Raw genomic sequence first — 24,628 nt, forward strand, 5'->3', positions numbered from 1 at the left:
TGATCAAGTTAGGAAGTGAACAGGAGATATGAGCCATACAGTTTTGCATAGCTGCTTCTTAGTCACATGTCAGCATTTAATGTGACACTCAGAAGAAACTTAATTCTAAAAATGTAGAGAAATTGTACTTTTAAAATGTAGAGAAATTCCTATAAGTCTTAGCAAAAAGAAATAATTCCCTGAATTATAGTTTTTTTCAGCTTGAAGGGCTGCCGCCCTGATTTTTAGCTATGTGTCAAGTCAGGATGCTCCTTCTGTTCTAACATTTATTTTCTGCATCCTTGTTTTATTTTTAACAGCTGACAACAGAAAAAACATGTTGCTATCACATGACTGTCTCAAGAAAATAGCACGTTGTGGGTTTGGGCTTGGACACTTGAAAGTGTAACTTCCCAGCAACAAGTACGGCTCTCTCTGTAGGGCACTTCTGGTAAATCATCTCTCCCAGTGAGCAGTAAGGAAAACTGTCACCTAGTGAGCAAAACAGATATTTCTTACAGTTGAGAAAAAGCAGAAAAAAGGCAATAGACTGCAACTATTATACAAGACATAATGCTGCACAGAAAACAGCAGGCCTTACTGATTAACACCAGCACTGGGCCCTTGGACAACTGGGATATGGTCCTGACCTGCTAGAGGCTACTGTGCTTCCCAGCCAAGTCATTTCACTTTTCTGCACTTCGATTTCCCAGTCTGTGAAAACGAGTGTGCTGTGGTTTATTTTTAAGCATTTCAGCAACTGACATACTGTACCTCAAACTCCTTAAATGGTTACATCATTTTCACTGCTATGAAAAGTTCACTAAAACAGCATTTCAAAATCTCTCTCTATGTATTGTACTTTCTGTTCACAAGTCTGACTGTGGTTTGACTTCTGGCACCCAAAGTTCAGGCTACTGTGGTTGGTTAACTTGAGACTGCAATTGCAAATGAACACAGATCTATAGTTTTGAACAGACTGCATATTCAATGGGAATCTAACCAGTGCAGTTAAATACTGGTCTATACTTCATTTGCATGGATCCCTCGTGTCACTGGCTACTCCTCTGAGATTATTATTAACACCCTCAAGAAGTTAAGAAGTGCCTTTTTCAGATGCACCATTCATTTGGCCCTCTTAACAGATAATTCTGGACACAGATAATGAAGAAAATGCATATAAAATGTTAAAACAAAATAAAAATATTTTTAAGAAAACCTGTACTTTCCATCCTCATGGAAGACACCATGTAGCCACATTCAGCCCACGTTATTGGCTTATTATTGCCAGTTTATGTAGAAGCTGATAGATTTAGTTTTATTACCAAGAATGACCAGAACAAATTATTTTGATTGTACATATCTTCTACATGCATTGTCCAGACAATAGTTTGAACTTCCTTAACTGTATTTGATCTTACATTTATTGAATAAACTCATCAGAGCAAACTGGTTTCCCTCATTTGAGTTTTGCGACTTTTTCTCAGTCTGCACCCAGCCTGTCAGCAAGTTGCAAAACTGCAATAAATGGGCTGCAGAGCAACTAAGGACAGGACTCACAGACTGTGAGGAGACACGACAGGCAAAGGGGGGAGAAAGAGACACATACAGAAAGAAATAAAGCCAAGCCTCCATTTAGCTCAACTCTCATTAATTTGGTCCAGAGTTACCAGAAGCTAAAAAACATCACAGCTACCGAAAACTTACTTTGCAGGCAAAAGTCCATGGGATGCTCAATAGGCCCAATACTGAGACAGCCCCTGTAGGCAGGTATGCTCACCATGCAAGTCAAGAACAATTCATAGCATTATGAGAGCTGATAAAGGCATTATAAAATAATTTTGCTAAGTTAACAAGGAATATTTATATTAACAGAGTTAAAAAATCTAATCCTTCAACATCTGTTCACATGATTAACATCACTGATTATTCATGCAGTCTCCCAAGGAAATCCCAGATGGTTTATTCACTGGGTTTGAATTTTTAGCTTAAAAAATCTGATCCTCTAGTAAAAGAACTGAAGGAATCATGCTATTAGCAGTACAGTAACACTACCAGGATGTAAGCAGTGGATCCTCAGCTTGTGCAATTGGATGCCACTGGAAAATCCAAACTATTGCCAAGTTGTAACATACTTTCCCTCAAAGAAAGCATTATGCTAATGCAGCTGAATTTACCAGAATTACAGTCAAACATTGGTCATTTTTCATGACCTCACTTCCCTTTCTCCTGCCTGGGACCTTTGACTTTAAATGAAGGGTCATTGGCTTGTATCCTAAAGGCAGGTTGCTCTTCAGAATCAGCAGTGCAGGATAAACTCTTGTTATTTGAACCTCACAAAAATGAGGGACAACCTATCCTGTGCAAAACCATTCCACAGATGGGTCCATTGCTTTAGGTCTAAAAATCACACAAGGAGTGATGGGGATTCAGTCACTGAACATATCTTTCCAAACCATTATTTTCAACTGTTCAGTAACTGAGCAGTTGTCTTGCTGCACCAGCTGTGGTGCAGCCCATCTTACAGCACTATTTCCTACTCTTAATCACTGCATCTAGAGTCATGACTTTCTCTCCTATATTTGATGTAATCCTACCATTGTCTAGCATGCTGATTTTGAATGTAATCATATCAGAGCTATAGCAAAACATTTGCAGTGGAATGTGAAAATTAATGATTTGCAAAGCACTGTGTGAAAGTGAGATAAAGAAATGGATGTTAATGAAATTTCAAAGCAAACATTTCAAACCTGTATTATTTTCGTTATTTGCATACTTCTGTTACTGAAATCAGAACAACATCTTCCAGTAAAATCTGGTCAGCTGACTCATATGACTTCTGAAGTGACCATGGAGTGCTTCTGAGCTACATGCACCCACAGGAGTTCTCGTGTCCAAGGGTGGATCCGAAAAAAAAGGGGAAATGAAAATGGCTGACTGTAAAGATGGCTGCACACTGCACTTCCTTATTTATACCAAAATAATATACAAAACAATATTAACCATTTTAAACTTTAAATTACATGACCCCTGGAACTAGGAGCACCAGTAGACATACATACAGGTGCATGCACTTCATTCCTGGCCACCCTGCACACTAACCAGACATTATACATGAACACAAAAGGATTTTTTCTTTCACATCTTCAATGCACACACGCCTCCCACAGCAGGCACAGACAAGCAGGTGCCCTTCACACCAACATTCTGCTTGAAAAACCCAGGCCAATATTTTCAGGTGCTATGGCTCCCAGTGCTGGTGTTCAGCCTTTCACACATGACTTAAGTCTGTTTTTGTGACACAAGTAAGCTCACCCATTGCAAGGTCTGGTAGGCAGAGCTAACACAGAATCACACACAATCACAGAATGGTAGGGGCTGGAGAGGACCTCTGGAGATCACCCAGTCCAACCCCTCTGGCTAGAGCAGGATCCCCTAGAGCAGGTTACACAGCAACATATCCAGGTGGGTTTTGAATGTCTCCAGGGATGAAGACTCCACAACCACCCTGGGCAATTTGTTCCTGTGCTCTGTTATGCTCAGAGTAAAGAAGTATTTTCTTATACTCAGGTTAAATCTCCTGTGTGCCAGTTTTTGACAAGTGACTCCAATCACTCTCCATTTCTGAGGATCCTGGAACTCACTGGTTCTTGGCCATGGCCACTGGTCAGAGCCATCTTGTAGTTCTAAAATTCCAGCTCCAAAAATAGAAAAATGTAAGAATAACATTGATTGAGCAATGTGTAAGTAAAACTATTTTTAAAGACAGGTGGTGAAGAACAGAGAAATAGTGAGCTTAGAAATGATTACATTTTCACAGACGAAAACCTACAGAAAATGCAGAAGAGGAGGAAAGCTTAGAACCACCAGTACCCATTGGCCTATAAGAGGAAGAGTGACATTTGTTCTAGGAGGGCAGGTGTTTGAAGGGTGATGTGCAGTGCTCCTGGCTTTGCAAAAACCACGAATAATGTACCTGCTAAGAATAACACAGCTAAGAATAACGCACCCACTGAAGCACAGAATAGAGGAAAATATAAAACAATAATAAGGAAAACCATGAAAAGTTTAAGGCCAAAGGAAAAGCAGACTTCAATTCTTTGTGTCTTCCAGAGAAGAAAAAAGGTACTCAAAATTCACCTGTTAAGTGCACTTAAGGCCACATGGGCTTTCTCTTTCTGACCTTACTTAACCTGAAAGTTTTCATCATCTTGCTCAATGCTGCAATCATCTATTGTAATAAGGGGCAAAACAAGCTCCTCTTCAGAGGAGTCATGTGGAGGAAAATTAGAGTGTCTTTCCTTTGGAAAAACACTAGCAGATTGTTATCTTGACACTGATTATGACCAACATCGTGAGCATGGAGGATAGGACTGAACTGCAATCTTTCCATAAGCCATGCTGCATTACACAGAGTGCTACATCTAGAGGAACCTTTAAAAAGGGACGAACAAACACACTTAGAGCAAGATCAGGGCTGAAGCACAGGACCACAGCACAGCTTGGACCAAAATACATCACTGTTCACAAAGACACTGATCTAATAAAAATTAAGTTAAAGATGAATTAGCTAGTGCTTTCAGGGCTACTTAAAATTCACCTAACATAATTTACTGTGGCATCCAAGTAGATTAAGATTCACTGTTATGGGCTGTTTTAAACTGAGTGAAGTGTATTTAAGCTGGAAAGAGAAAAGAGAAAAGAGAAGGGTGTTACATCCATTCAACAAATTGAACTTTTGGGTTTCACTAGGAACAAGCTATACTGAATAGCACTTGAAGAGCTTTTGTTTCCATTCCCAGCCAGCTTTCTCTCCCTCAATTACTACAACGGGGAGATGGGCTCTGCATAGGGGATACTGTGTGTCCTGAGCACTCAAGGGGTACTGGGATGTTTGGAGGGCATGAGCCACTACCCAGCTGCTAAATCACCTGGGCAGCACCGTCTAACTCGAAGGCCAGAGGGTAAGAAAACATCACAGCTGAGAGATGTAAAAAAAAAAAACAAAACAGTTGGATCTGTGTCCAAGAGGGTGGTGTACTCTTGGCAGCAAGTTTAGCTTGCTGCCAGCCTTTGGTCTCTGTGGTATAATCTGGTGCTTAAAGACAGAGCAGTAGAAGCCCTGGCAATGTTGGACACCCCAGGCTTAGTTTGAACAGTGCTGCACAATGCACAGAAGCCATGTGCTTCAGGCAGCTGAGCATGGGAGAAAAGCACTGAGATCCAAATATTTTCTCCATTTGTCCTCTCTTTCCCCTCTGCTCCCAGAAATTGTGCCACTTTGGGCATGCAAGATGTAGCAAGATAGCAGCTGGCAGGGCTGTTCCCAGACTTGTCCACTGCCACAGGGAATTCTCCCTGAAAGCAGTCAGGACTGGAGCCCCTTGGGGATGCTCAGAGCATGAAGAGACTGCAGCATCATCAGACCACGTGATACAGAGCAGCGAAGTAAAGCTCCTGCTTTGCACTCCTAATGCCACTGACAGAGCCATCTCTCCCCATTAGCAAAGATGCAACCCTGTGCACAACTAAACTTGCTTTTCAAAATAGATTAAACCTATCATTCTCCACAATGCAGAATAAAGTCAATGTAAGTAGCATAAAAAGATCCATAGCCGGCTTGTACTGCCCTTTTCTGTGAGGTCTGGCCTCCTTTAAAAGGCATCTGCAGCAGGCTACTAGCAGATCTGAGTGAGTGATCTGTCTCCTGGCTCTCACTATAAGGGCATCAAGAACCTATCCCTTTGATTCCGCACCTCCCTGCAAATCCCTTCTTAAGCATGAAGCTCTTTCCCAATGACTAGAAAATTTAGCTCCAGATTCCTGACCTAAACACACAGGCCCAGTCAATAGGGAGTGGAGGGGGATACCACATTTGTTTCTCAATTGATTGAGAGACCAAATGAAGCTGAGTCAGACAAATCCCTTGATTTCCTCACACTCCACTCCCTTTGCTATGGGGAGCTCCAGCATGCTGGGAGGGGAGATAATGTTTGGCAACAGCAAAAAGGAGCCTGAAGGAGAAGAAATAGGGAAGTCCACCTCCCAAAAATTACTGTAAAATCTGACTCTCAAAGATAGGCTGGAGAGACTGGGAGGAAGTGGAAAATCATCATGCCAGGAAGGCTCCCTTTGCTAGTCAGAGAGCAGAAAAGCTGCTCACCACCAGCAGATGTCTCCTGTTTTGTTATCTCTTCCTGTTGAGCTGCCCAATGGGAGGATGAAGGTTTAGTCAATACATGTCCTCCTCCTTTCTATACGCTGCCTCCCTTGACAGAATTCACTCATTTTCTGCTTGGATATTTTATCCTGCTGGAGAGTTGGTGTAACTGGTTCCTGCAACCTCCTGCAAGGCCATAACAAGGGAACAGAGGGGTGTAGTCTGACACAAGCTGTGTTCTGGCAGGCCCCAGTGACAACCAGCAGCTGGTTCTGATTAAAGCAGCCCCCAGGATGCTGTAATTTCTTCTATAATATTTCTCTAGTCAGTGCTGGGGCCAGCTTGTAACCTGTGCTCAGATCAGGGAGCTATCATTAATTGGCTACAGCTTCCCATAGGATCTGGGTACAGCTCAGATCCCAGCCTGTGGAGTTTAACTTGAGGCTAAAACTTATCTGAGTCTACCATTGCTGTAATTAGTTTTTCTCCAGTGCAAACCAGGGCTATTAATGATCCAAGTTAAATAGGAAAGATACAAGGACAAGACTATTTGAATTACTGGAAGTTTTGACTACTGTTCAGGCAAGTTTCAGCTGCCTGTTTACTTTGCTATGGTATGAAGGCCCTGCCTCAGTGAGGAACCTATAGAACAGAGACCATGCATAAATCAAGCCTGAACATTGCAGGAAAACTACAGTATGCATTTCTTCCATAAAGGTAACAGTAAATAATCTACTAAGTTAATGGTTCACTGATGCAGCTCAGTTTAAGAGGTGGAAAAAAAAACCCTAGGGATGTTTTATCTATGACCCTTGGCTTAGGTCTGAGATATAGCTTTAACTGAAGAGCAAAGGTTAACTGTAATAGAAAATGTCAGCATTGCTATAGCTTAAAAGCATACTCTGATATAATTTTTTTTGTTAAAATGAATACAACTTCTTTAATTGTATCAACAGAGCCACAAAAATTCAATGGCAGAAATGTATTTATCAACGTTTCCTCAGAGTACCATTGAAGAAGACAGTGGCAGGTAGAAAGATAAGAACCGGGGAAGAGAGGAGACTTCATATACACTTGAAAACTACAAAGAGAAGCAATAGCCAGGAGAGCTCTATGACGGGAAAATCATCCTTTTAAACAGAGCTAAACACAATAAAATTCATGTCTCAAAAATAGTGCCCTGGCACATTTTCACTGGGAGCTTAGTATTATCCTATCAGACAGAGTGTAAGCAAAGAAGGAAAATACAAAAAAATTAGGCAAATAGTAGGAACCCTTCAGATAAATGTTGCCCTAGGGTAGCATATAAATGTAAAGGAAAGCAGAACTTAGTGCCTCAGCCTGGGGGCCAGCCTTCCAAAATGTACCCAGGGGGAAATACATTTCCCAGCTAAAAATCTAACAAACTCAATCTAAAGACTTCAAGGTAGTACCACTGCTTTGTGTGACTGACAACTGCTAATAACTTGGGGCATGATGAGGGGTGGGAAATTCACTCTTGGTAGCTGTTAACAGCAAGTCCCTGCTCTTGGCTGATATTACAATGCACCAATACAAGCTGGTCAGCCTGCAGAGAAACAGCATGAAATAAAATGACAGTGAGGGCAGCACAAGACACTGACAAGCACACACACAGACAAAAAAAAAAAAAAAAAAAAAAAAAAAAAAAAAAAAAGCACTCAGGCTCCACTGAGAGGAATTTTCATGTGGTTTTTCTGGCATTGTCTTTTGGAAAACAACTGGGGTTTTGCTACCCTTTAACTTCTGGAGTTCTCACAAAACCTCTAAACCAGGTCTTTATTTATAATAGGAATTTTGAAACTATTTTTTGCATTCTTTTAGACTTGTTCAATTCTTGACCCCAATTACATTGAATAATGCGGTTACAACTAACATAAATATAGTTCCCTTATAAATCAGGACATGTTTGCCTGGAGACAGCCCTTTTTCTTCCCTTTACTCATGTTCTGCAGCTGTCCAAATACATCCCCACACTCCCTGGAACCTGCAGCACAGTCTCACTGCCACAGCTGGTGGGGGCAGAGGTAATGAGCTGCAGGCTTCCCTCCCAGCCAGCAAGCCAATGCGTGCTCCAGTTTACACTGTGATGCTGAAAGGCTGTCATGGGTTCTGAGTGGTATTCCATCTCCCTACCAGGGATGAGCTCTGTCCGTGTCAGTTTGATGAGGATTCAGTAGCTGGCTGGTTGACTCCCTGGGGCACAGTTCAGACTTGGCTTAACTGAAACAAACATCTTACTGCATCTCTATGCAGAGAATAAATGATTCCAGGAATGCAACTATAAATGAGAATTCAAGGCTTTCCACAGTGGGAATTATTAAAAAGACAGCAATTGTCATCAGATATCAGTGTTGCTATATTTGATTAGCATAGAAAATAAAATCTGTATTGGTATTATTTGCTAGTGATTTCTGATCTTAACTGTCATGCTGCCTTGGTACATAAGGTGTCATATCAACACCAGGACAGCTACAGAAGCTGGGAGCCTGGCAAATCACTTCCATGAACCTGTCTTCCCCACCAAACAGAAGACTTGACAGGAAGATTTTGTACTAAATGATTCAAATAGCAGGGGCAGCAAACCAACTGAGAAAAAACCTTTATGGATTTGCCTGCAAATGCATTCCAGCTCAGGATATGTCTTCAGACGTGAACATCCCTAGAACACAGTCATTGAGATCACTCATAGGAGACTACAGAAGTAATTTCAAATGATACTGTAATGCCACCAAACCTCTAAGCTATCATTAGAAAACATCAATCAGGTAAAAAAAAAATAATAAAAAAAAAAAAGAAAGAGAGTATAGCTTTCTGCCTACAAGGGGATCTAGAACTGAAATTCCACCACTTGTACCAGTTCCTCAAATGTTCACACTGTTTTGCCACCAAGCTGTACATTTGCATAGTAAGCTGGTGGTAACATTCAATTTGGAGCTGAATCAGGACTGAATTTAATATGATTTCATTCTTTTCACTTTTCTAGGGTCAGAAAATTCTCTGCCTGATCCAGGAGATATTACTCTATATGTCTGATGGAACTTGATACCTGGAGACACAAAAGGCCGTAAGTACCTAGAGTCTCAGCTGCTTTTAGTCTAAATACCCTCTGCTAAGGTGTGCCTTGTGTGGCACAGGCAAGACTCAGTCTTTGTGCTGCAGACCCACAGGAACTGCAGGCATCTTCCTATGCTACATGGCAAACTGAGTGCTTCCTGAATACAGAGCTGACTTTCCACAAAACATGTTCACCTTTCTCTTATGAGGCCTTTGTCTTCACCCCCCATCTTCGCCAACAGCTCAGTGGCTAGAGCACTCACCCAGAATGGCAGAGAGGAAGGGAAATAGGTTTAATTCCCTTCTGTATTTGTGGAACATACCCACTACTGCACAGGTGCTGGAGGAAGGCTTTTCTCAGCTCTGTTGGGAGACACTGTTCAACTTTACATTAAATCATTAAGCAGTGACTGAGTGAGAAAGAGGTGATGGGACAGGTAAAGAGACTATTTCTCAGCCTAAAAAATGAAGTGGCCTACATAATATATCAACTCCTGTCTCAGCTGCACCCACAATCTTAGGACTTTAGCCACAGTTCAATAATTATGAAGTGCACCACCACAAAATGTCCACTTGCCTTGACCTAAGCTATGACTGTGCAATATTTATGGCTCTTTTCTGTATATTCACTGTTCACGGGTGTTGAACTTAGAGATTATTTACTCAGGGTAAGATTCTGATTCATTAACACAGAAAAGGAGCTATTCCATTAATAGTCCCACTGAGACTGACTGGACTTTCAGCTTTACTGTCCAGTTCTATATCCTCTCTCATCAAAAGGCTAACTGGGAGTGAAATACTAGAGGATTATTTTTATCCACTGGGGTTTATTTCAAAATACTCCCATGCTTTCAGAAAACTGCATTTAGAAAATTCACCCATTAGAGTGCAGTACATTGGCATGAAGTGAAAGTTTGCAGCTACACGTGATCCGGAAACTCTGCAATACACGCTGAGGTGTAGTATCATGATTTTGCAACTAGGTTCATATTCAAAAAAATAACCAAGTTAAACCAAGAAATAGTTTTCCTACAATATATCAAAGAACTATGGGAATTTATGTGAAGTTTACAGTCACCTGTTTCCCAGCCTTTTGGTCATCACTCCAGGCTTAACAATAGGGAAAAGTTGGGATGAAATGAGAAAGCCACCGTGTCCTCTTTTGAACAGTTGGTAATAAATTACACTGAGAAGTTCTTATGTTACCTTGGGAAGCCTTCACAAACCCATGGTGCTCCAACCTGGTTCCATTCTGTGTACTGAAGTGCCACCTGCACTGACTCTAAGCCAACATCATGGTAGCTTCAAACTGCATTAAATGAAGGCTACTGCTGCAAGGGGAAAATGTGACCATGTTCTCTCTTCCCTTGTGCAAGCACTAATCCTTGTGTGACTGCACAGGGAGACAGATCTGGGAACCAATCCACATGAAAATCAACCCCCGTCTTTCAGCCAGCCTGTGCTCTACACACAGCTCTGTAAGCACTGGTGCTGAACACAGCTGGGGCAGTGCAGCCAGGGAGAAATCTCTCTCAGGATAAACCCACACCTGGATTAGCAGAAGGCAGTCTTGATGCTGCAGGGTAAGAGGCTGTGCTGTCACGCTAACCTCATGAAGCAGCAGTCAGTGGAGATGAGATGACAGGACAGGTGCTGAGTGGATATCCACACCGCGTATTATCTGATGTACAAGGGTTCAAATGGAATATTAGGTTGCTTTTATGCCATTGTGAAATTCTCCTGAGTGTTTCATAAACAAACATTTGCATCTTGGACACCTTTTAGGGTTTCTTCAGACACCCATGTTGAGCAAACTGAATACATATGTTTTCTTTGTAAAGTATCCAAACACAGTTGCCTCAACTCCTATTTCAATGTCAGTGGGAATCTAAACTAAGTAAAAGAGCCCAGGACAGGACCCTTTGGGTAAAATAGTACTACAATTTATTTACCCAAATGATCTACTAAAACGCAATTTCATCTTTTGCAGTTGCAGGTATTTCACAGGTATCAATACTTCTATATTGATCATGCAAGCCCATCACAGCACACACCAGGGAGGAGCACAGCCTATGCCACCTACTGCCACCAAACTCAGGAAGGAGGAGCCGTGCCCTGGTACTGGCTCTGTGATGTGTGCACACCCCACTGCGGGTGATGCAAGACTGCAGCACTTGCTAGCTGCCCCCCTAAGTACCCCAGACCTTCACTCATGCACAAATTCATCCAAACAGGAGCTTGCAAAGGGACCTCTCTCTGATTGACACCTGTCACACAAACATCACTGGGACCACCAGACTTTTTGGCTAGCAGAGGTGACTGCAGCTCAGTGCAGGACTGCGTTCAAGACAGCGAGTTTCTGTGGTGCCCTTTGCTAGAAATGGGTGGAGCCCTGTACAGTTCATATTGCAAGGGCCACAGAATTGCCTCTTTCCTGACTCTTGCATTTAGTTGCTCATTTTCAACCCAAGGACCCTTTAAGGAGGAGCAGCTTATTCTAGGTCATTGCTATTCATATAAATGTCATGATTCAGGTTATCCACAGCAATGTGCATCTCATAACATCAACTCAAGTAATGGCAAACTGGTGCATAAACTGATGCTGGGAAACAATGAGGAGATACCTCAGGGCTTGGTGATTGGAACACAAGCCTTAGGTCAGCTACAGCAGTGTAAGCCTTGATTCAGTGATCTGAAAGAGGGTCACACAGGAAGATTTATCCCCAAGACTGCTTTTAGAAGGACTTGCCTTGCAAGAGCAAATTAGATCCCTAAGCACAAACCATACATTGCTTTCTTTCCCACCTCCCTGGAATTATTTATTGATACAGCACCAAATCCTCTTCTCTGTATATAGCAGGATGATTCTGTAACTATGCATTTAAAATCGGCAGTTAGCTACAGCCTTACACCCACTTAACAGAGCAGGATTTGCTCTGTTGTCTTTTTGTTGAAATGTGACTACCCTTCCCTCATACTCTTCCTTCTCTTGTGCAGATGCCAACCACAAGGAAAACCACAATGATAAAGCTGTTTTCTCTTATTAGTCCATTTCTGTAAACAGTTCTGAATACATGAGCATAGCTCCTTTGTGTGTAAAGGACTGGAAATCTCCACTCTGAGGTGAAATCCTAATGAATAAACTTACGTTTCTTCAGCTGGAAAGGAGAACGTTACCTAGGTAAGGTTATATCTAGAAAATCTTTGCAAAATAAAGGGAAATTTAGGTGAAAAAATAATGCAGAATCAGGTTCTAATTGTGCCCATACTTACACTATCCTGATTTTTTTCTGCCCCGCTGAAGCGTTTTTTCGTTTTCATCTGCCTTTATTGAGTTACTGACAGTCAGACAAAATACTACAATGTACCAAATGTATCTGAAAGATAGGCCTGACTCACTAGGCTGAGCAAGTATAACACATTTTCCAAATTATACTCGTATAGTCTAATTTTAAACCATTTTAATGTAATTTTAAAATGTTTCACATTTTGGCAGAAAAAAAAAGGCAACTAGCAATGGTAGAAAAAATATTCATCTGGCAAGGAGATAAACAGGAGAAAACAAATTTGAGAAATACATTGTAAATGGCAATGAACAAAATATCTACTATAATGAAAGCAAGTTGATTTTAAATAACCCGGCTAAATTATTTATGTATTTTAAAAATAAAAATAATTAACCATCTTACAAAAACAAAACCTTAAATACAATGTACTTACAGAGGCTCTTGAGTGGAAAAGCTTTCTACTGCTCTGGCCTGCAGAAGAAGCATGTGCAAAAGAAATTCTTCCCTCTGAAGCCACATACTAAATAAAGGTTTTATTTTGTTCTCACATGGTTCTGCAAAAATTTTGAGCTAATAGCTTCCTTAAACACAGATAATTAATTATTAGCTGCCTTAAATATAAATACGCAAAAAAAATGCTTTCACCTGGAATTATCAGAGGTGGTATTAAGGACTGACTCTCAGATGAGCTGTCCTTACTGAAAGGAAAAACATGGATGCTTCCAGGGATACCTCTAACAGAGGAAATAAGAAGTAGTCCTAAGAAAATTACAGGGGTTTTTGTCCTGAAAAGGGCTTATTAAGAACAAGTATGGTGTCTCTGCTTGGTGTCTCTATAGAAAAGTACAGTAATTGAGGAAAAAAAGAAGGGAAGAAAGATTGAAAAGCAAGGTATGTTCAAATGGAAATGAGAAACTTGATCTGGAAGCTGCTTTAAACATGTCTAAAATGTAAGCAAGCATCCTGCATAGGCTGCATTTCTCATCATGTATCTCTGTCTGTCTTCCCAGCATGGATAGAAATTTTGTCACAGGAAATCCTTGCCACAGTGTACCAGAAATGAAATAGCCCAGTTGGGGACATTGTCCTGTTGAAGCAAACAGGCTCATGCAGCATGTTTCTCAGTTCCTGCTGTTAAAATACTCAGACTTGATCCGGGGCTTTAGCACGTTATTTGCATTAGGAGGAAAAAAAAAAACCCACTAGCCACTAGCTTTTCAGATGGGTATGAAACAGGGCAGCTTTGGAAAGAAAAGCCTTTCTGGATATTAGAGCATCAATCTAGCTACAGAGGAAGTCCCTGTGATAGAAAACTGACATGTACAAGGCAACCAAATCTTAAGCACTTAAATGTCTTCCGGCCTGCAGCAGCAAGACCTGTGTGTTACATTATGAGACCATGGAGACTGATGCAGGACAAGACAGAATCTTGCACACACTCTGGGAGCCTCATCTCCAACCACAGAGCTGTGCAGTGGCCAAGTTCACTGCTGTCACCTTGTAGCTCAGATGCACCTGGTCACTGGCTTGCAGAGCAGCCCATGTGCTGCATCCTGCATGTGGGCTGATGGTTTGAGATCACTGCAGTGACTGGGAGACAGACCCAGTGCAGGATGGACACTGACTGCACCTTGTTTGTCATATGAGAGACCTCTCTGGTCTGAATTAAGAATTAAACAGTAAAAGACAGTCAATGTAGAACACTGAGATGGCAGGTGCTTCCATTAAAAGCAGCAGCAAAACAACTGGCAGCAACTTCAGAGAGTGTGGTCCCTAGTGATTCTGTGCTAGAACATCATCCTGTTAAACCCAGAGTCAGTAACAACCCTTATTTTGGGTAGCTATGGTGAGCAGGATCAGCAAGGATGCCAGTCCTACAAGATCTGCAATGACTTGACTGCCATTAAGTCAATTAAAAAAAACAATCTCTTTGCAAGAACAGGGTACACAACAAAAAACTAGGAAAAAAACAAATCAAAGGGTTAAAAGGATACAACATTACAATTGACAAGATATTTATATTGTTTGGTGGTTTGTTGTTTTTTTCATGATTCTGCCAAAACCAACCTATAACCACAGCATTCAATTTTTCAAGTGTATTTCCCTGAGGCAAAGCAAATTTTTGCACCTACACACGTGGGCTTTTTCCAGGCGTGTATATGGCTGTTGAGAATGCTATTATCCTTCATTAAAAGTGATAGATCTTCAAGATAAACAGGTAGGGATTACCATTCTCTAGCTGAGTCTGGATCTATTACGTAAGTAATCACTCAGTTTCTATAGTTCAGCTTTACAAACATAAAGTTATATGTGCTTTCCCAATGTCTCTCATCACATTATAATTTATTTTCTCTTTACCCAGAATCTCTTCTAATTTTGCAGAAACCAAAACAGTTTCCCTTACTAAATACTGTCCAAGTACTGAAAATACATACATTAAGCTGTGAAGTGTTAGCCAGCAAAATCTAACTTAGTTCCAAACCAGAAAGTTTTTCTTTAGAAAATACTCCAGGTGTAACTACAGGCTCATACAAGTTTCTTCTTTAATAAATGTAATATAACATTTTTCCTTCATTATGAAAAAAAAAAAAAAAAAGAAAAAAAGAAAAAAGGAAAAGAAAAAAAAAAGAAAAAAAAAATCAGTATTCACATGTTGTGTGAAAGCTTGTTCGAAGTGATGATAGGCTGCCTGCTTACACCAAAATGCCTCAATACCCCAGGATGAAACAGGATTTTTTTTTTTTCTTAGAACAAACCATGTTGTCTGACATTAAACAGACTTAGCCAAAGATCAAATTTTCGTGGAAGTGGTAGTATCTGTATTTGTTCAATATGCAACTTCCATACACAGCTAACCTTTCAAGCAGGTCCTTAGTTAGATTATTTGTTGGCAAGCCTGAAAGCTTCAAGCAAAGCTACTTATATGGCCATGTAAGTATGCTTGTGTCTCAAAGCACTGCTATGAATTAATTTAATGCAGGGAAAGCAGAGAGGGGCAGAAAGCCACAAGAAATAGTATCTTGATATTATTTGCAGTGAAGAAAAGCTGCCCTAGTTGTTCTATCTACCCACTCCTTAAGTGTTCTGTGGGCAAACTCTGGTCCAGGAACATTTGGTGGGATATCCATGTGCAGTAGGCAAATGTCTGACTGCTTTTGCTTGCAAACCCAACTACACAGTCCAAAGTTTGTTCTTCTAATGTACATTGGCTCAGTTATGGCTCTGCATCCAGATGTTCATTTCCAAAGCCATGGCAAAAGCTTGCTTCTCAGAGCCCTGGCTGAGTTTGCCATGTCAGGAATCAGGACTGGCTGGAAAAGAGTTGTTCCATTTCATGCAAAAATTATTTCAGTGTTTGAAATTTGTCTTCGGTACAATAAAAAAATAAAACAAAACCTCTCAAATATCCTGGGAGACCAAGCCCCGCATCCCCTACTCAATATTCATCTGTAAGCTCAAACACTGATCTGTGGGAGACTCAGTTTCAAGCCCCCACACTGAACCAGGAAAACACGGACTTGAATCTGGATCTCCCACATCTCAGATGAGTGTCCTAACCACCAAGCTTGGGTGGAGCTCTTCCTCTTGCTTTACCCCACCCTGGATCTGATGACATTTTTACTGGAACAGATAAATTTGTGTGAAGGAGAGAATAATAATAATAATAATTGTCAAAAACTCCGTGACAACTGTGACATGAAAAATCAGTTAGATGTTTAGAATCTCCCAGAACCTGAACTTATTCATCAGGTTTGAAAACTGGTAAAAACATGATGCTTACCATCTTTGAAGGACCTCACTATCAAATACAAGTCATGTCTGTTCTACAGTAGAGGAACAGAATTTATCAAGTGAAGCAGGGGGAAATATTTCCATTGCACATTTCAGAGTGCTCTGCAGGACATCCTGCAGCCAGAGTAGGACAACAAAGGAAGAGATGGTACCAAAGGCTTCAACAGAATACGGACTGTCCCAGTACTGTTCCAGTCATAGAAAAGACACTGTAGGAGCAAGAAGGATACATATGGAGGATCCCTTGAGCATCCATGGGGAATGGAGAGCAGGGTGAAGAATAAGCTGTATCTCCTCCATTTTGTGCCAGGTCCCTGAAGGACAGTATGAGCTGGACATTAGGAATTAGGTTGGAGGCTTTTCTGACGAGGATGCCAAGTTCTCCAGCTGATGAATCAACCCAGAGCCCTCGGGCCCCAGACAACAGCTGGATCTTACTATTTTAAGAGCAGAGTTGGAGCCTGCTAAATACAGTCCTACTCATATTTTTGCACCATGAATATTAACCAAGAAAGCTGCAGTGAAAAAGAGAATTGGTTCAAAAAAACTGCCTGCTTTTCTGCTCAGCAAGTGTGAAACATAACCAAGTTTTACCAGTTTTGTGGGGGAGGGAATTACAAAACTGCCTGACAAACTGTCATGGATTTCACTATGGCCAGCTCAGTCTTCCCTCAGTGAAGTCCCCAGTGAACTCTCTTGCTGAGGGCTCAGACACCCAACATACTTTATTGCATTATTCTGTTCATTATTTCCTCTTTCTGATGGGTCTCTCAATTGCTTCATACATTTTATACATATGGGATCAAAAGCTCAGCATTTTATGTGCTCACAGGTCAAAAAAAAGATGCACTAATTTTCCCCGAAAATTTCTGGTTTTCCCTTCTTTTTATTTTTTATTTTTTAATATAGAAGTCTTTTGCTATGACATACAGGATTCTCTTCAATTATTAACTGCTATCTGGTAACTTATTATACAAGATAAAGTTAAATGACTGTTTAACCTGGGGTCATGCACCAGCAGTAGTAATTTTGTGTGACATGGTTTCACACTGAATTCCCTTGTACTAGCAGAAATCTTTGATTCTAAAATTGTAAATTTTTTTACAATGCTCAGGGAAAAAAATTGTCAAATGCAAAGCACATTCTTCTGGCTCTACTGGAACTTGAATTTGATCCTAATAATACTGAAGTTCTCAATAACTATACCTGTTTTGTGAATGTAAAAACTACAGCAGGTATGCATTAATAATTGTTTAGGGGCAGCTATTTTCAGGTTTTATTCACTCAAAACAACAGATGTAATGGAAGATAGATCTCTGTCCTCCCAGAGACAAGAATTCTTTTATCAGTATGGAATGAACAATCTCATTGAAGAGGCCAAGTAAAACAGGCAAAGTTAGGTAGAAATTTAAAAAGTAATCTGTAATACAATGATATTTGGATACAACTGATTACCCCACAAATATTGAAAAATACAGACTATCCTATCAGTCAGTGGTTCCAGCCAACATATCAACTTTTCTTAACCAAGGAACTTTCCTGTTTGGCTGCACTCTCTTTTTTTTTTTTTTTCCTTTTAAAATATATCAAATTAACACCTGACATTGGCATTTGTAGAAATGCATGTCCAGTCAGCAGGCTAGCAGACAACAGCAAAGGTGTTTACTTTCTATAGGATTTTTTTTAAGCAGTAGCTGTTTCCACCCAGCTTAAATATCAATACAGTATCAGTACATTCCCTACTTACAGAGTCCCGACAGCTGGTTCAGGATCAGCAATTTGAAGGCAGGTCTGGAACTGGGCATTTCATTAGAGACATAAGGAAAACATTACTGGATCAAACCAAGATCCTGTATACAGGCTCCAGCAGGGATAACACCCAGTGATGCTTCCTCAGTACAGCCTCCCAGCAAACAGTAACTGCTCCAGCTTCCTAATCACAAGTAGTATCCCTCTGCTTCGTAGTCTTTGACTCTCACACTTTTTAAATCTGTCAGCTTTTGGCTTTTGACACAATTCATATCAGTACATTTCATATTGTGCTAAACCCTTTTCTGTTTGCTGCTAACTCCTAACCACCTTGGTTCTCCTGTGCATGGAAATCATTCTGTGTCTTTGGTTGCCTGCAGCTGTTCTGTCCTTCCCAAGATGAGTGAACACTGCAATGTGCAAAATGAGGCTGCAGGAAGGGCTTACACAGAGACACAACAGTATTTGCTCAGGTGTTCTCTATTCTTCTCCACTAATTTTGAATATTTTACTTTTTTTAACTGGTCTTGAATTCTGAAGCTGATATGTTACAGAATTCATTCATAAAACCTTCAAATCTCTTTCTGAGTGCTAGTAACTAGTTCAGAACTAATGAAGTTGATGTGGTTTTGCTATGCATATCCCTACACACTGAGGTCAAAAAGGCTCTGCTGGTGTGCTGTAGTACAGCATACATCACATGAAGATCTGGCAGCCATCAGATATTGTAAGCATTTCAAAGTCTTTATGTGATCCAGTTTAGTTTGTTAATCTGAAATGTCAATTCAAGTCTTCTCACAGCTTCTAGGGTTTCTCCCACAGGGCTGTTCAATCCTTACATTAGATTGTTTCTATGTATTTTATAAAAGGCAGGGAAGTCTAGATTAATATTCAAGCTGTTGGAACAGGCAACAGGTCTTTTCTTAGGTCTTTAAGTGAAGCATCCATCGACCTCCCAAAAGATTTTTAACTGCTAACACATCTGCATTTCACAGTGATCTTGAGAGAACGCAGCACATCACATATTTGTTACTAGCTATTATATCTAATATTGAGGGAAGATCCTTCCCAAATATCTGCTTTTTCTTATTGTAATGCTGACTCTTTTCCATGCTTTCCCATTCAGTCACTTCACAGAAGACGCTTATGCTTAATTTTTAAGTGTTGGAGATGATAACACAAGAAAAAAAACCAAACAGAAATAAACATGAGAGATCTTGTAGTATGTAACCCTTAATTCTATCTGTCTATAACCAAAATATTTAATTGTGAGGGTACAGTTAGAGTCACTGTGTCAAAACCTTCTCTCTCAGCTATATTCTCAATACAGAGCATTGTCCTTCAGCCTAAATTTAACACAGGTGATAGAAAAGGGTTCTAGTCAGCTCTATTCCCCAAGCCACAGAAGCTGTCCTTCTACAATAATCTCTTTATCAAACAACCAGATCGTTTTCTTGCTTAACGTGACAGACATAATAAAACACTGGGCTCTTTGAGTTTCTTTCCAAAGTTCACAGGTATGTTGGCTTGTACATACATGCTTTAATGACTAGAGTTAATACTGAAAAAATATGCAGAAGCATTGAAAGTGATCCAGGATGAGCAATATGATACTCAGATTCACTAATTAGTGCAGACATAGTTACTAAATTACCAATATCATTAACACATTGCATGAAGCTTTCATAATAGACTGTAAACTAACCACATTGTAATTCCTGAGAACTGATAAGCAGAGTTGGTAGATGAAGCTCCCCAAAAAAATTTCCTTAGTCAGAACAGGATCCAGCTCTTCCCTCCCCATCACATAATTTTTTTAAGGAGATGAACTATTGGACATTGAGTTTTTTATTGTTGGAGTTTTTTCAAAAAATTAGAGAATCTGATAGGAGACTGTGCAAAGCCAAGTGAATTTTCTGGGTAAAGAATTAAAGCCCAGGTCACACTTGGTCACTAATCATCTTTGTATGTGCAGCACTCCACATCACACAGAAAAGAGAAGATAAAAGCCTAACAGACTCACAGTTATTTCCCCTATGTATCACGTAACTTATTTCAACCTAATTTGACAAGAAAGGGTATATAACCAAATGATGTAAATAATAGAAAGTTTTGTATATTTTAAAAAATTCAGGCATATTGAAAGCTCTTTGGCTGACAGCAAAAAAAAAAAAAAAAAGCTTCCATACACCATCACTTCCATGCCTGACCAAAGTATTTATGAGAACAACACTTATTAGCCTAAATATAAGCCCCTCTTCTCTAAAATCAGACATACTTTACCCTTTACCTTTCAGTTTCAGTTACCTGTGTCTGAGATCATATCTTATAGCACTTAGGGCTGAGGTGCTTCAGGACTCCTTCCCTGACAAGTGTGACTTGTGCAAAGCATTTGACACTCTCCCACACAACATTGTGGTTTCTAGATTGGAAAGACAGAGATTTGATGGATGGACCACTCAGTGCAAAAGGAACTGGCTGGCTGGTCACATGCAAAGAATTGCAGTCAGCATCTTGATGTGCAAATGGAGATCAGTGATGAATGGTGTACCTCAGGGGTCCACACTGAGACCAGTGCTGTTTAGCATCTTCACTGGAGACATGGAGAGTGGAATTGAATGCACCCTCAACAAATTTGCTGATGACACCAAGCTGTGTGGTGTGGTCAGTGTGCTGGTGGGAAAAAAGACCACCCAGAAGGACCTTGACAGGCTTGAGAAGTGGGCCCATGTCAACCTCATGAAGTGAGGCCAAGTGCAAAGTCAAAATTGCCAAGAGGCAATAAGGCCAAGTGCAAAGTCTTGAACTTGGATTGGGGCAATCCCATGCACAATTACAGGTTGGGTGGAGAATGGATTTAGAACAGGCCTGAGGAAAAGGACTTGGAGGTGTTGGTTGATGAAAAACTCAACATGAGCCAGCAATGTGCACTTGCAGTCCAGAAAGCCAACTGTGTCCTGCGCTGTATCAAAAGCAGCATGGCCAGCAGGCCAAGGGGTTCTTCCCCTTTACTTCACTCTCCTGAGATCCCAGCTGGAGCCCTGTGTGCAGTTCTGGAGCCCCCAACAAAACAAGGACATGAAGAAGGATCCTTATTGTGGCCTTCCAGTATCTGAAGGGGGCCCACAAGAAAGCACGGAAGGGACTTTTTATAATGGCATGTAGTGATATGACAAGGGGCAATGGCTTTAAAACTGCAAGAGGGTAGAGTTACATTAGAGACTAGGAAGAAATTATTCCCTGTAAGTGCAAGCAAGAGACTGACACAGATTGCCCAGGGGAAGTTATGGATGTCCCCTCTGAAGAAGTGTTCAAGCCCAGGCTGGATGGGGACCTGGTCTAGTGGAAGGTGTCCCTGCCCATGCAGGGGGGTTGGAACTTGATGGTCTTTAAGGTCCCTTCCAACCAAAACCATTCTATGATACTGTGAAGGTGGCAGGAGAACTTCCCTGTCCTCCAAGAACACCACGGCAAAGGTATTGGAGGACTAACAATCCATGAATGATTTAGTCTCACTATAAGGTGCAAAAGTTCCAGTCCTCATTACAGACAAATCAGGGCTAAGACAGGCACACACATCAGAAAAATTTGTGACTATACGATCAATTCCTAAATCAAGAAACCAAGCAACTAAGTCACAAGCCCAGCTAAGATCCAGGTTGGCAGTGATATACTGATGTGCTCTGAAATGCACCTCGTGGGAATTGTCCCTTCCCCCTTGAGTCTGGCAAGCATGATGCATCTAGAACACATTTCACACCAGTGTACACAACCTGAGGCAAACGCTGGGTTCTAATCAGACACCAGGAAGCACTGGCTGAAAGTATTTTTTGTCTCTTCCAACTTCCTTTTCTGTCTGTCCCATAAACTTTGCTTAGGACAGTACTTTCTGATTTGCCTGCAGCAAGGTCTTTTCCTGACCAGTTGAAGATATGGAACTTCTTTATTGTGGTGCCCTTTTCCAAATCTTCTTGCACATAATTAGTTGATATTTAAATACAGTCAGTTGGAATTGAGTGTGTTGTCTGTAAACAATGTGAAGGGAGTGAGAGACAGTGAAGCCAAGCTACTTGACATCCTGCCAGCCCAGCAGGCATCTGAAAGGATTTTTGAATTGCACATCAACATTTTTGTTCCAAGAAAAAAAAAAAAAAAAAAGAGAACTTGCACTCTATTTAAAAGCTGTTACAATTCTATGCACTGCCTGAAAAGGAGTGTACTTCACCTAAACTCCTCACATTTTATAAAAGAAGCAACCTATTGACACAAATTAGGAGCTATGATGCTCTTCCACCTCTACCCATCAACTTTTTCTGTCAAAAGCCTCTATATATTTATGCATACTGGAAGAGGTTCAAACCTGCCCTTTTAACCTGGTGTGAAATGTGCTTCTAATTTAATATAGAGGTTTCAGTACTTAATATCACATCATGCACTCTGCACTTTTATCCTAGACCACATGCTTTCATGTGTGTAAATGATGCCTGGAAAAGTTAGATTCATTTGCTAAATTTAATAACTATCCAAGAGAGAACTTTGTCTGTACTAATGAATTGAAAACACATACTGATTAAAAGAAATCATATCTCAATTTCATTTCCACCATTGAAAGTTTTCAAATCTGTGCCAAGCTAGGTAAAACTGTTGGTTCCTGAAGATATTCATGCCAAACAATAATTTAGGTCATTTTAAAATGTTGAGTTTGTAAACATCTAGCAATATTTTGTTTTTCTGCCTTACCCCTCCACATATTTTTCTTTTTCATCAGTTCTTGTAGTCAAGTTGATCAAATGCCCTAAAACATATCCTTGTATTTTAAATAAGAGTTTAAACAAAAAAAGCTTTACAAATGTTGCCTCAATAAAACTACTCCAGTCTCCTAATGTGTTTTATCCACTGGAGATGTCTTCATAGATCAGTACGCATGAGAATTTTCTGCTGGTTCTCTTGTCTGAACAGACATTATCTGAACTTTAGAAGCCACATAGCTTCTTCAGCACAGTCCTGAAACTGAGTTGATAAGCTTTGCTAACAAGGCAAGTATATTTGCCTGGGCTTAGTACTTGTGTTTGTACTCACATCCCACCAGCTCAGCATACAAGTAGAAGAAGAGTGTGTGAGCCTTTCTTCTCTGGTAGACATATCCATTGCATTCTGCAAAAACAGTATCTGTAACCTGCAGGCAACTATGCAATGAGATAGAAGCAATACCTGTCAAAACACAGAGTGAGTATCCAGCATCCACAAATGCTTCTATTGCAATAAGGAGGGCTATGAGCATGTAAGATTGGCTCATTCTCAAGAGTACAGTTAATCCAGGTACAACGCAACATGTGCAATACTATTCTGCAGTTCCTACAGAGTTCACTTAAAGCATTTTCTTAGCTGGCTTTTACAAGCTTTGAAGGTGCTCCAGGTACTCCACTCAATTTACCAGCTTAGGAATGTTATGATCTCAGTGTGGCATACACCATATGGAAAGCAGCTGGTTTTTGAAATGGGTTCTCCTAATCTTTCACACTCTCCATTTTTAAGCCTACTTTCCCAGGAATTCACAAATACTTCTTCACAACTGAGTGTCCCCCAGTCTCAGGCAGCCATACCTTCCACCTTTAGGGGAAATACACTTCACAAAGTCCACAGATTTGCAGGGTTTATCCCAAGACCTCTTCTTAACTAAAAACACACTTTCTCATGAACCATGAAGTGTGGTAAATTGCTTTTGCATTTACTTGTGTGACATGCAAAATGAAGGTGCCAGAGAATCTAGAACCAGTGTACTTCATTCTTTAAGGTTTTGACTACAGACTAAGTCACCAGTGCAGACCTACATCCACACAGAGATGATAAACAAGTATTTGATTATCTCAAGAATGAGTCTACAAATGCCGTCCTAACATAGGTCAGATATTCCCCCTAAAGAATAATATATTTTAAAAAATAATTAGTAACAGCACACCTTCTTTTAGAAACTGCTCACATGGGGAAAGCTGAGCAGCAGCAATGTATTTTAATGCTTTGTTTAGCCCCAGTACAAAGAGTGCCATCCTTACAGCCACCAGCCCACATCAATTCGATACACTGTGGCTGCTGGTATAACACCATACTGTGCGCTGAGCTGTTGTCACAGGACAGGGAATGCTCGGGGTTTCCCATAAAAAGTAAAAAGCTGCCCATAGAGATTGTGGAATCACCATTCTTGGAGATATTCAAAAGATGTCTGGTTTTGGAAAACCTATTCTAGATGACAGTGCTTGAGCAGAGGCTTTGTATAAGGAGACTTGCAGGTCCTACTGCAACTATTCTGTGATCCTGGAATGACATGGCTCCACTGCTCCACACTAACACTACTTCAGAGCATAAATGACAAATCATAAGGATGAACACGTAGTGCCAATTTTATCACATTTTAGAAGTGGCACTTGGGCAATCTGCATGCCACTCCCTCATCAGTATTTTATCAGCTCCCTTTAGCCGTCAGTCAGTGCTGATCCCTCATGACTCAAGCTGTCTATCTGACACTTCCCTGTGGTGTCACTGATACAGGTGATACGCTGCCAAACAAGAGTCAGTGCAGAGCAATGTT

General features: G+C 40.6%; 2 long non-coding RNA genes across 4 annotated transcripts in view; one reads left to right on the forward strand and one right to left on the reverse strand.

Moving 5' to 3' along the window:
* LOC139802023 (uncharacterized) overlaps positions 1–24,628 on the forward strand; it is a 316,071-nt gene that overhangs the window by 291,147 nt on the left and 296 nt on the right. The window lies entirely within an intron of this gene.
* LOC139802019 (uncharacterized) overlaps positions 1–24,628 on the reverse strand; it is a 141,153-nt gene that overhangs the window by 58,255 nt on the left and 58,270 nt on the right. The window lies entirely within an intron of this gene.

The sequence above is a fragment of the Heliangelus exortis genome, chromosome 13, assembly GCF_036169615.1.
Source record: "Heliangelus exortis chromosome 13, bHelExo1.hap1, whole genome shotgun sequence".
NCBI lineage: Eukaryota > Metazoa > Chordata > Aves > Apodiformes > Trochilidae > Heliangelus > Heliangelus exortis.